A 14,353-nucleotide genomic window follows, 5' to 3' on the forward strand; every position below is an offset into this window, starting at 1 on the left:
CGTCAGTCAAGAGGCATTTGTATAATGCCACAATAATATGCTTTAACTTTTGGTTAGCCCTACGATGGTCAGGGGCAGTTGTACAAGAAAAAAAAAAATAATAAAAATAAAAAAGAGAGAAATTTCTGTGTATTTTTGTCTAACATGTCTACAAACTGTACGAGAGGAAACTGAGCACTAAATAAAACAAATAAACATTTTTCAGGATGAAGAAGAGGAAAAAAGGACATCAGCCCTGCCTGGCATTATCTCACTCCATCAAACAGCACAGAGACTCTGAGCAGCTGCAGAGCTCCTCTGTTTAGATCAAAGTTGGACATGGCCTCACCATTTTAGCTTCTGAGACTTTGTCAGAGATTTTAAGCTCTTCAGATCAAACCATTTGCCTGACAGTGATAAAGCTCATTTGCACATCATTTGGCTAAGTACTTAATGAAAAAAAAATAATGCTAAAAATATGAAGTGTTGCAGAGCCAAGAACAAGAACACTTTAAAGAAATTCACAATAACTTCATTTTTTCTGGAAGTAATTTTGAGTCTAGAGGTCCAGTGGACATCTCAGCAAACTACAGGGAAAACTTCATAAGGGTCAGATCCTCATATTCTGATCAGTCATTAAAAGGCCTTCTCTTTCTTCCACTGTCCTTGCCATACACATTTGCCTTGTCACAAGCTGGTAACCAGATCTAGCAATAACATGGACTGATTTGTTGACCCTGCCATCTGTACAAAGATGCTCATGGTTCTCTGATCACCTCTTTTGCTGAAATGAATGCTCTTTTGACTTGCAGTTTTGCTCTCCCTAATCTACTAAAACCCTTTCTTAATTATGGTACTAAAATGCCGTTAATATTTATATGCCAGGAATTAGATTTTTTTTTTTTTTTTTTTTTTTATAACACCAAAAAAAGTGTCTTCTGGGTCTGTTAAACTAGTGTAGGAGGTGATGAACACTTCAGAATAATATGTTCATTTTTTTCTGGATGCCAAATTTAGATATGACGGGATATTCCTACAGGAGGAAAAAAAAAAAAAAAAAAAAAAAAAAAAAAAAAATAAAAAATAGATTTTTTATTTTTTGGGCTTCACTAATTTCTATCAAAGTCAATGGAAGTGTGGCTTTAATCCTGAAGAACTTGCATCTAGTTTTATAGGGATTAAAATGGTCACTTTTTTTTTCTTTCTTTAAATAAGTTTCTGACATCCTGTCCTGCTCTTCACCCACTCCGTTTAAGAAAACTGCTGGCAGCTATATCACAGACTTGAGGACAAAGGAGCTTTAGGTCAACAGTACAAAATAACAAACAAACAAACAAAAAGAAAAACAAATAAATAAAACAGAAGGCCCAGTAAATGCACATCCTTTATTTGGAAGGGACTTACAAGTGAAGAACAAAACTTCTCCAAAATTGTTGGGAATCTCTGAGCTAGGAGTGATAAATCTCTGAGCTATAGTAGTGATAAAACATCTTCTGTGACTCTGTTGAATTCTGCATGTCATTAATATCAGAAAAAAACTGGTCCTTTCTTAGTGGTCAGTAACTGAAGCTAACAGAAATTTCAGCTTCTCCATTTTTGCCAACAATTTAAAAAGTAACTACGAAAACAAACAAAAAACCTTTCCACACCATAAATATATGTGGGGAAAAAAATAAATAAATAAAAAAAAATTGAAATCCTTATTGGTTCTCATTTTAAGAGATGCAGATAAGATTCAGGTCTCTAACTTCTGATTTGTTCTTTTAGTGTAGGAACTAATAGGAAAACATGTCACAGAGATGTCCAGGTCCATGCTACCCCAACCAGAGAGATGAGGTTCTCTAACAGACACTGACTCTTTCCTTCATACTCAGAGTGATAAGTAAAGGCAAGTAAAAACTCAGTAGTTTGTAGTCTTGGAAAATATTTTGCAAAAGTAAAAAGATTTCAGATGTGGTTTGAGGCTTCTTTTTAGCTCTACATATTAATCTATGCAGGTTCACTAGTTTAGGTCTCTCCATATAAATGAAGGCCAGAATATTCTCCACAGAGAGCTGCTGTAACTGCCTTATAGAGAAAATTGGCTCATAGGATTAAACACTGGCAAAAAGCCTAAAACAATACTTATCCATGGATGAAATCTATTAAGCATGAAAGAATTATAGGTGTGAGCAAACCAAGAATCAATGGTTCAATGTATGCTTCCTGGAGATGCATATGCACGGAGGCCCACATGAGGTAGCTGAAAAACATTCATATTGCAGAGAACATGAAAAGAATAGTACTAATGAAACATTTTAAAGAAAATATTTACTCGAGAACATCATGGGATTGCTGAAATTATTGCAATAAACAGGTGAAGTCAGAATTTTCTCATATTCTTCTCAAAGGTATTTTTATATGCCACAGGAGAGACCCTTCACCCTCAATAATTTTGAAAAAACAAAAACAAAACCAAGCCAGGAATGCACCACTGGAAGTGGAAAGTTCAGAGTAAGTGATTTGTTGTTGTTGGTCTTGACCAATACAGTGATAGTGACAAGCTTTACTGGAGGATTATTTTTCTAAATAAGTACAGAAAAATAATTTTCCCTCAAGTTACCCAAATATAACATCAATAAACATTTCGAAGCAGCAAAGAAATACAAGAAAATAAGAAGATAGAGTGAATTCTTCTTCTAATTTCTTCTCTTCTTTTTAAAAGTTTGGGAAACCTTCATTAATGTGTAGCAATAAAATTACAAAAGTACTTTGACCTCAGTTTCAGGACTGTGGATTGCATTTCTCAGTGAGTCAGGCTGTTTTCATGCATGTTTCTACTCAGCCTCTCAGGCATTGCAGGCAATTGGCTGTGTACTTGCAGCTCAGAATGAAACTCTGTTTTCTAATTATAACTAAGTAGGAGCAAGTGGAGGCTGATTCATAGAAACATGGAAGTGAAAGGTTTATAAAAATTTTGTCCTTCTTTCACAAGTAGCATTGACTATGTCAACTGTCTCTAAAAGAAGCTCATAAAATCAGTGGAGATTGACAATACTGTGTGATGTCATTTACACACCAGCTAAAAGTAGATGGTACCCTGCTTCCCCAGACATGCAGGCTTTTTTTGTTGTGCTGGGGGAAGCTAACTGAAATGAAACATGAACGTGCTGGTGACACCTACCTAAATTAATCAAAAAGACTGCTGTTTAGCTTACACTCAATGAAGATTCAATTGACACTTATGAGACCTTCCCAGTGTAATTAGGAGAAAAGTTGTCGCTTTCTCTTTCAGTTTAGAGTTACAGATCATTCTATCTACAGCTGTTCGTCAACCTTGCCTTGTGCAAATACTTCCATAAAAATGGAGGCATCTTACTTTCCTGGATTAAAACAAACAAACAGCAAAATAAAATAAATGAAACAACAGCAAAACAAACAAACAAACAAAAACCAGGGAGATACCAAGTGATCTTGAAAAACATCAGAATTAACATTGTGATTTCTGGCACAGAAGACTCAAGGGTAAGTCCATCAGTGGCAATCTAAACTTAAGTAAAACAGACCCAGGAACAACAAAATTTAGTAGCAATGACTCAAACCAGGGACAACAGCTGTAAGTGCTGCTTTATTTGCACAATTTGAATTACTGTTTAATGTCAACAGTTAATTTCTAATCCAGATAATATGATTCCTATAGAAATACAACTATCAGAAAAGTAGAACAAATCAGTAGTCTTCATGTACTAGGTGTCTGCTGCAGAAGACTAATGAATACTCACTTCTTACAAAAGGCTGTTACTGAAATGAGCATGTCCTTGTGACTCAGCAGTTCGCAGAATGTCTGGTTTGTATTGAATCAGGCAGGCTATCTATGTGGTGTGCAAAAGAAAGAGAAAATTTTAAATCAGAAGCCTGTAGCTATGTTATCATCTCTCTTGCTGATTCATGGTATGCTTTGGATAACTTTGCAAAGTTCTTAAATATGGACCAAAAAAAAATCTTTGAAACATTATACAGATTCAGTGAATGATTAAAATGGTCCTTTTATAATGACATTAGTGCCAGCTACCTGATCATTCTACCAACATGGTGATAAGTGTTAACAGTAAAACAACTAAATGAATCATGCTGATGTGTTGCCCTGCTTTTGTACTGATCTCAAAGTGATGCTGTCACACATCAGTGAATTATAGAAAAACACAACAAAACACAATGCACTCATACATCAGTCAAAAATTGTGACACAAACTGGAAGGAGTCATTGAATTGAAAGCTAACATCAATCATGAGGACTTTCATTCTGGCCACTGCAGATACAAAAGAAAAAAAACAAAACAAACAAACAAACAACAACAACAACAAAAATGATTTGTCTCAAAATCCAGTTGTAATATTGTTTTGTTTGTTTTGCTGGCTTCTAAAGTTGTTTTTAATCCTTTTTAATCCTAATCATTATTTATAGAAAGGTTTACATATTTCCAATACGTGCTCATTGATCACCTGCTTCCCTCAAATAATAATATAAAAATAATAGTATTACAGATGTATAAATATAAATACTACATAACCAAACCCCCAGTTTAAGAACACTCTGTTGTCTTTGAAACAATTTTAGATTTTAGCTGTTCACCAAAATATAAGTTCTAGTCATTCTTATGGCATAATCGTTATTGCACAACCGTAAAAGAATAAATTATAAAATGATGAGGAATAAGATGTTTGCAGGAAGACTCCAGAAGAATCTCTGAAAAGATTCAAGCAGATTTTTGCCTCAGGATCTGTCACATGGTTCTGAGAATGATTTTCAAGTCTTACCTCACAGTTGGCCTACAGACATAATTTTAACAGAATCCATACATCAAACCATCATCTAGTCAAATAATTTAGTAAATTGTGAATAAAAGAGAGAAAACTTTCATGCAATTAAGGGATAACTCTTTAACCTGAGAAAGAGATGAATTCATCTTATATTATATCTAATTATTATATCTAATAATCCGCTAATAATACCAATCTGTAAATTGTGGGAAATCAGGTAGAAACGTACAAAAGGGAAGCATGAAAATCCAGACAGATGAGTGTTAGTTCAGATCATTGTGGTACAACTATGCAAAAGAGAAGATAATAGAGGGCAACAGTGCTAGGAGGGCTTAAATGACAAAAACAATAAGCATGAAGCTTTCCAACAGTATGAATGCATTTGTCATGGAAAAATGCTGGGGGGATTACTAAACAGAAGGGTGAAAAAAAGAGACTTACAGGAAGTGCTGGATTTTACAACAGGCTGAACATAACAGGGGGGATGGAATCAGTTATTTGGACTGAGAGCAGTAGGGATTAAGTTAGCATTAAGTTTGATAGGTGTATCAGTGGGGTTTTGATCAAACATGAATTGAAAATCAGTAATAGCCAGATTTTGACATTCCTGGTAATAGCCAGATTTTGACATTCCTGCTGGTTAAATAGTACTCAGATGCAAGAGTAACTCACTGCAGTCAAAGACACTACACATACAATATATATGGCCAACATTAAGGGACTGTTCTTAAGGGCAGTCTGAACCTGTGTGCAGCCTGAATACTTTCACTGGAGGATCCTGGCAAAGCAGCCACAATGGGGTAATACAAAGAGAAACAAGACCTCTTCTCCCCCATTCTGTTTGCACCCTTCCACCTTCCCCATCTCTGAAAAGAAAGCACAGGTCCTTTGCTCAGCTGGAACTGGCCTTGGACTACTAAAATACTGCATTGCTGGCAATGCTGATTGGGTACTCTGCCTGGTTCTTGCTCTTCACCTAGGGGAAACAGGGTGCAAAGGATGTTTTTCAAGTCAAAGTATATGTAGCTGTTTACAGTTACAGCTGTGGTTTTTTTGTTTGTTTGTATTTGGTTTTGTTTTAGTGAAGTTTATGGTTCGTTCTTAGATTAGGAGATACATCAAATTAAGGTGTAATTCTATGTCTGTACACGTAAGGAAAACACATTTTAATTGAAAGCTACACAAACAGTAAATTTCTAGTGTGAATGGAGTTCTACAGGCATCATAACTGCCTGCTTTTGTCTCTCAGTAACCTCACTGTATCTTAGCCCCTTTCCACTGTAAATCCATATTAGTTTATCCTATGGCTTCCCACTCTTGGAGCCTTACCCACAGCTATTAGTGGTGAAGTCCCTAAGGTACAGAGTCTCCTATGTAAGTGCCCATCCCTGTTCTTATGTGCAGTAATCATGCCAGGGCGATTCATGAGCCTTAAAGGAAAAGCTTTGATATGCTAATGTTGCAGTATGCATGAGAGTGAGATCAGAAACACATCTGTGTAAAATTACTGTTAAATAGCCATGCTGACTGAAACAGGCCCAGAGTATAGGCACTTCCACTTGTGCAGCAAATAGATCTACCCTCTTTTAAATATATTTGCATCCCAATTTCACTTTTTTTTTTTTAATCCTCATAACTGTTGAGATTTTTGTCAAACATAAGAAAACTGTTCTCTCTCTACCTGTCAGGAAAATGTATTTTCATCCTTCTTGGGGCAAAATATTATTTTCCTTTAAGGACATCAGCAAGAAAAAGAAAAGACAATCCTACAAATCATCCTAAATGTGCAGGCTCATCTCAGGGACTCACTGCATGGAAATCATTGAAGGTCACCACAGGATTAATATGGATGGATTAAGATAGGTAATAGCAATGTAAAAATGGATCGAGATATGTAAAGCTGGGCAGGGAGAGGGAGGGAAAGGATGAAGCTTTTACTTGTTTTTCAGTTTGAGGAAAAAAGAAGTGTATATGATGTATAACATGTATTATTATTATTAATGTTTTTTTTTTTTTTTTTTTTTTTTGTGGAAAGGAGATAAAAATTGTTAGTTTTAGGTTAAACTGCTGTTGTGGGTTAACCCCAATAGGCAGCAAAGCACCACACAGATTCTTGCTCACTCCCCCAAGGTGGGATGGAGGAGAGAATTGGAAGGGTAAAAGGGGAAAAACTAGGTTGAGATAAAGACAGTTTAATAAGTAAAGCAAAAGCTGTGTGCACAAGCAAAGTGTGATAAGGAAATCATGCACTGCTTCTAATCAGCAGGCAGATGTTCAGCTATGGTGTGCATGTAATTGCTTTCAGCACAAGTGTCTGGGGGTGGTGATGGGGTCCAGTCCATCCTTATCTCCTCTTTGGAATGTGTTGGAGTGTTCTCCACAAATGTGGCTGAAGTTAAAGGTCTCCCAATATCACTGTTGTGAAAGGGCTGTGAAAACAGCCAATGTCCCAGAGGTGTGCTTGATGGCCTTGCAGAGAAGGCTATTGTGCAAGTTCAACATTCATCCGGCATCAAAGAATACATGCCAAAGCTGAGCTTTTAGATCTGAATTCAGACAAAACCAGTCTCCTGTAGCTGACCCCATATTCCTAGAGCCAGTTGCTGGATCCAGGACTTCTCTGGTGAAATAAATTAAATGGAGCAAATTGTTACAAACCTATTGCCATTTAACAGAAGAGCAGACCAGTAAGCCCTAGCTTATGTGATGTCACCCCAAAATTACATGTGATGCTCCTCATTCAGAGAGGGATTAATGTATGATGAAGTGAACAGCTGACTGGGTTTCTATCCATTTCTGCCTGTTTTGTTACTGTAAGATTTTGAATTAATCACATTTTTCTAAAAAGGTATGACACATCATTGACTTCTAAAATAAAACCCAGACTGCTTTAATCTAAGTGCTTCTTTTTAAGCACTGCATTATCCAGGAAAATAGAAATTCTTCAAATCTCTAATTTGCAAAGACATTTTAATTCCTAAAACTCTTATGATTATCCACATTTCTTTCTCTGTAAATACAGAACAGGCTTAGAATATAACTGCTACTGTGCTGATATGCCCCAGCTCAGATGAGGATGCTGCTGATTCATAGTGAGAAGGAATCTCTGCTACATCACAGACAAGAGGCAAGTGAACAGCAGCTGAATGGGAACACAGCTGATGTCAGCATGACAAGACAGCTGGACCTCATTGCCCATGGTAAATTCCGGTTTTGCAGTTGTTGATAACAAAGTGGTCAGCTAGAACACAGAAAAAAACCAACCTGTTTGGGCACACAGGAAAGACACAACAATGAATCAGTGACTGGAAAAGAATGAAGATCATTTCTTCCTGTGAGGAAGACAAGTTCCATGATAAGAAGGATTTGTCTGTTATCAACATGTCTATAGCTGAGACTTGTACCTCTTTGCCAAAATTTCAGTGTCTTGCATTAAGACAGGTCTATGACAAGGTCATCAAAAAACAAACAAAAAACAAACAAACAAACAAACAAACAAAAAAAAACCTCTGCTATAATTGCCTGCTTAGGAAATTTTAGATATTTTTTTTTTTTAAACATACTTCCCACAATGCCCTCTCTTTTCCAAGTTTAGGTTTGCTTTGTTTTTTTTAATAACTTTTTTCCTTGATAGTGAGACACCAATCTATATTTGTGTGCTTTCTAGGTTGGATTATTGAAATTTTCTTTTTCTTGTGTAGTAACCAACCTGCATTCAACCTTTTATTCATTCCAAATTTGCCTGTTGCCACGTTTCCTCTGGTTTACATGTATTGTACTGAATTCTATTAAACTTGTACTAAATTCTATTGTACTAAATTCTATTAAATTCTATTCTATTAAAAAATTCTATTGATTTTAAAATCCTTACTTTAGCATTTAACAGTTTATGTTCTCTTGCTTGATATGTTTCAGCAGAATTATAAAATCGTGAATTAAACTTTTTTATTTTCCCTCTCTTCATTTCAGTCCAAAGTCTTTTACTCTCTAGTCAAAATCCCTTTAATTTTTATACCTAAACTTCAGAAATCCTACCCAAAAGTTGCTGAGGAAATGGAGTCCAGATTATGTACAAAATGAATTTTATTTTCAAATACAGATTCTGATATATCAGGCTTGTAATAATGGAAGCTGTCCCAGTACACTCAATGGAGGTTGAGTGTTCTACTAAAATAGGTGCCCAAATTCCTGCAGCATTCCACACTGGAACATTTAGTGCTATTTAACCAGATCTCAATATTAATAAATCACCAATTAATTTTTATTCATTAAGTTCAAATGGACAGACAGGTCCTTTTGCAACATTTCCACAAAGCAACAGATTTCAGGCATGTATAAACATGGGAAATCATGTGCTTCGTGTCCCACAATGCTCCCAGTTCCTCTTCCATCTTGTGCTTCAAACATGCACAACAGGTTGGATGCCCCTTCTCTGCAGAGCTCTTCAAGGCAGCACACTCCTCACTCATGGCTCTAAAGTGTTTGGCTTTCTCCTATGGTTTTAGATATGTGGTATGATCTGCCAGTCTGCTATTTCCTTTTCCCTCTCATTAGCTGAGAGCAATGGTTGGGGTCTCAAATGTTTTGAGAGAATTCTGAGTGCATTCAGCACGTAGCCTGTGCTGGCTGGGGTAGCACCCCAGGTCTTCAGGGCCAAAAATGCATTGGAGATGTGTCCAAGGAAGATTAAAACCAGAAAAGTGATTACAGGAACAGTTATGTTTCTGTTACTTGCTAGTGCCAATGACCTGTGTCACACTGAAATTATTGATGTGATGTATAAAGAAAAATCAATTGATTACAAAATAAGCATGAAAGTGTATATGAATCGGAAATGAATATCAAGAGAGAACAATTCTTTATGCAGAAACAAACAAACAAACAGACAAACAAAACAAACAAACAAAAAAAAACAGCCTGAACATATAACAGCTAGAAAGAAACACTTAGAAAAAGACCTCAAAAAAAGTCTCAAGAATCTGTGTGTGAAATTAACAACAGGATAAGGAAATAATAACAATGACACTGAGACATGGTTTCCATCTTATAAATACAGACTATGGATATTTGCTTAAAACAGGCATCAGATGTGTACAGATGTGAGAACAAGTATGAGAAAGATCATGAATAATGTGTTAAAATGCTATTTGAAGTGTATAAAGAATGTGTGGGGAAGAGGGAGGAGAGGAATGAAAATATAAGAGAACAACTTTACAAACTTTCAGGTCCAGATCAGAAGGGATTTTAGCAAGAGTCAAAAACCTATCAGAGGTTATGAGAACTGTGGAAAGAAGAGACTCAAGAGATGCTACTTTTCCAAAGGTATATGAATCACATGACACTGCCACTGTTGCCATGATAAGGGATGAATAATCTCATAATAAATAAATTATTGAGACAAATTAAGACTTTTGTTAGAATTATAGCTTAGGAGTCTTGGCCAGCTCAGGAGTACTTGCATGCACTGCAGCATCAAGCATGTAAGCAAATAATCCTTAAGAGCTCCATGTCAAAGGTTAAACATCAGGAAAAAGCATTCAAGATAACAAAGAGATTTGGCTGTTTTAGCACAAAATACATATGTGAAAAAAAAGAGTCTCAAAGAGCCATCGCATGCCACCACTTACCTATAACAGTTAAACATCCAACAAATTGTTTTCTCTTTGTTAAAAAATAAATAAATAAATAAAAAGATGAGGAAGGTACAAGAAGGAAGAAAGGGACAGAATTATAATTTTGGTCCAATTAAAAAAAAAAAATAAAAAAAATCTGATTTTGTTCCTAGATCTTTAAATAGAGAAAGAAACCACAAACAGTAATAATTGACTTAATGAAAAACAAAACAACAACAAAAAATACAGTCATCAAATTAATTGCAGTATTTCAAAGTAAAGCAAGAGGAAATGTATTTGAAAAACATTCAAATGAAACTTTGCAATTGCTAAGTATCATGTTTGTTTTTCTGAGCAAAATATTTTTGGCCAAATTGGTAAGAATTAAGTAGTTATTGTCCTAAAATATGCATTAAAAAGAAAGATGAAAGAAAATAAAATATTAGACCCTCAAATTTTACTCAAGAAAGAGGACAGCCTGATGTCTATATTCAGGTCTATATACAAACACTGACTTCAGGCAGGCTATGGTGACAACCTAACATAAAACAATTTATTTTTCACTCATTTTAGAAGTAGAGAGGGCACTGATACATTCAAATTTACAGAGACCACCAAGGCTCAAGTTAATGACTGAGCTATGAAGTTATATACTGACAAGGTATAGGCAACACGCAGAAAGGGTGAAAAAAAAAAAAAACTGCAGGTTTTCTAAATCTAACTTGTCAGGTATACATTGTGTAAAACATAGATGAAATCTTTTGTAAGAGGTAATGATTAGAAGTGATGGTTTCAAAAGCTTTACTTTTATTTAACTAAATGGAATTTCAAATAAAGAAAATCATTTTACCTCAAAAAACCCTTGCCACTAACAACAGAAACCTAAATGAAAAAGCTTGCCTGCCTGGTTACTAAGAAGCAAGGTATTTTCAATTTACAAAGAGTGGAGTGAAAACTCAGAAAAAAAAATGGAACACAAAATCAAAAAGTACCTAATTCTCCCAGGAAAAGAAGGATTTTTCATTCAGCTCTTGAAAGCATCTCAATATTAAAGGAACTATGAAATTAACATATCACATATAACATGTCACATGTCACATCAATGACTGAAAAAATCAGTCAAGTCCCACTTTTTCCTACAGATTGCCTTTTAAAGGAAGAAAAAAAAAAAAAAAAGGCCACTGCAAAACTTATTTCCAGTGTTATTGTGAACAATTTCTAATCATGTGACTGGTCTAGCAGTACCCAGTTCTGGAGGGATGGGTGTTTTTTTTCCTGACAGGCTCCCTTCTGTTCTATTTTTAATAGACAGTATTGTATTCCACTAAATAAATTAGTATTTCAGACAGACAGATCCTTGCTCAGATTTCTCTAAAATGCACTTTCAAGAGACCCTAAGGATCACTGGCATTAACAAGCATTCTTCAGGTTCTCATCAGAGCTTCCTGCCAACCCATGACAAACTGCAATTATAAGTGAATAGCAACCTTAAGGGCATTATTTTATAAGGTCTGGACACCAAGGAGGAGAAACAGACCTAGAGGTCACTGATCCCCTTTGCTCTCCTCAATCAGTGCCTCAGTTGACAGGCAGACAGTAAATCCTACAGTGCTACCTACCATGCAAAAACCCTACTTCACTATCAGAATCCAGCACTCAGAGCTTTCTTTATAAAACATGGAAGGTGATTCATTTCCTGATTGCTTTCCAAGGGTCTTTTCTAGGGAATATGAGACCTGTGTTAAGATGTCCCAGGCCCAGGAAAAGGTTCAAGGCACGATAAAGCAGCAAAGGTGAGTTCAGCATGCAGTGTGGAGTGGAGAGGACACTCTGGCTAGACTCCTAGCAGTGAATACAAATTTGGTGACAGACCCATCCTCTTGCAGATCTGCAGACTCCAGGCCAGCACTGGCTGGTGCCATTCCAGTTCAGAGTATGGGGAGCATACTTGCCTGCCCCAGCTGCTGAAGAACAGTCATGCTCCATCCCTGATTCTGCCTTATGTCAAAGCAGCACAGCTTTACCCATAAATTCTACAACAAAGTCAAAAACGTGGCTGAAGTATCTGACCCTTCTTTCCCCCCCGGTTCTGCAAGAAAAAAAAAAAAAAAAAAAAAAACAAAAACAAAAACATGGTCACACCTCAACTACCCTAGTTTCCTGCTTTCAGGAATATACTAAATTAGACAAAATGTTTATACTACAGTAACTGAGGCACAGAGATCCACTCCCTTCATCAGCTTGCTACAGTGACAACATCCTTCTGTACTCAAGCAGAGCTGGTACCAAAAGTTGGGCAATGTCTTGTATAGTTGCAAGAAGCCACCTACCACCATGCAGTTCTGCTATCCACACACATTCCTCTGGAGAGCAGAAGTAAGACTGACTTTAAAAAGTATACTACAATTTCCTTATATAAAACCTCATGAGGACATCCTTCCCTTCCTGTCCCAGAACTATTGCAGAATAATTTAAGACTGCTGTTCAGTACAGTATATAAACACACCTCTAAATCAGAGCACCAAGACTGCAAGTGACTGAGGTGGCTAAGAGACTTCTGAGCTTTATCAGTTAACACTTGAGAGTACTCCACACAGCTGTTGACAAGTGGATAGATGAGAACCACTTCATGAAGGTTGTTTTAAACTAGTTTGTAGGAAAGGCATTGTATCTTTTAAATGTCTTATCATTAACTTCTCTCTCTTTTGCATCTGATAGTGACATGTTTCTGTGGGAAGGACATGTTTCTCCCTCAAAAATTCAAAATTCTGTATGTGGATAATAGGCTCAGCAGTGAACTTGGTACACAGATTTACATTCAGTAAAAAATCCTCATGCTCTTGGCTAGAGAAAGTTCCAAAAGCCATAAAACAGATTTATTAGTGGTAGCTTCTTCATTATCTAATTATAACACCCAGTATAACTACATCTTCAGTCGTTATGAACAATTTTTTATTTTTTTCCCCCCAATATCTCCAGCACTACCAAAACCTATGGCATGCATTCCAAAACTTATTTATTTATGCATATGGCTTTCATATCTCAAGGCTAGATGCATAAATTTTTTAAGAGCTGACATGATCTTCAGGGAAAAAAATTCCCCCTCTGAATTATTTTATTCACTCTGCAGATATCCACTGCTACCCCTTGTTTATCAGCGCATTACTATGACTGAAAATAAGTTTGTCAGGAGAAATATAATTTAAAGAATGAAACACAAACACAGAGGGCATCTTGATAACTCAGCAAATACATATTTTTTAAAAAAAAAAAAATGAGATAAAACTTTTTCTCCTAACATTCTTTCAAGGATCATTTTTCAAAGCTTTTGTAAAAAGGATCAGAGCAATTTTTACATGAATGCTCTGGAAGTTGTTTTGCCTTGCCATACATGACTTCTGCATAAAGGCAAAAGGATCATCAGTACTATCTACTCTGAAGAGGGTAAGTATTTCGTAATTTTAACTTACTCCAGCCCTGAAGCATGGGTCAAATAATTTGTTATTTAGAAGGACATCTAAGTCTCATCACAAACTCTAAGCACTCAAAATTTTGCAAATCTCCATTTTTTTTTCAGTGTGTATGTGTGGTAGGGAAGGGGGAATAAGATAGAAGATCATGTTCTGAATGAATTTTGCTGTCCAAACTAATACCTTAAGAATTTTTATCTTTTTGGCTAACGTCCCTTTTGAGTTCCTGGGCAGTGTGATATTGTTGTTCCTCTTCCTGTAACAAAGCAGATCCATGGAGAGGTGGCAGTGGGGCCAGCCAGCTGAAATCTTAATCTTCCTTTTAGGAAAGAGATTACACATCAAAATGGATGCAAGGAGCAAGTGAGGCATGTGAGTGGAGGATGGAGGTGCCATCATCTTATAATGGAAGTTTTTAGAACCAGCAGAACCAGCAGTTTAAATCAAGTTATTTCCCTATGACATGCTGAGGAACAAGTGCTCCAGTAGAGC

This window comes from Oxyura jamaicensis, chromosome 7 (genome assembly GCF_011077185.1).
Source record: "Oxyura jamaicensis isolate SHBP4307 breed ruddy duck chromosome 7, BPBGC_Ojam_1.0, whole genome shotgun sequence".
NCBI lineage: Eukaryota > Metazoa > Chordata > Aves > Anseriformes > Anatidae > Oxyura > Oxyura jamaicensis.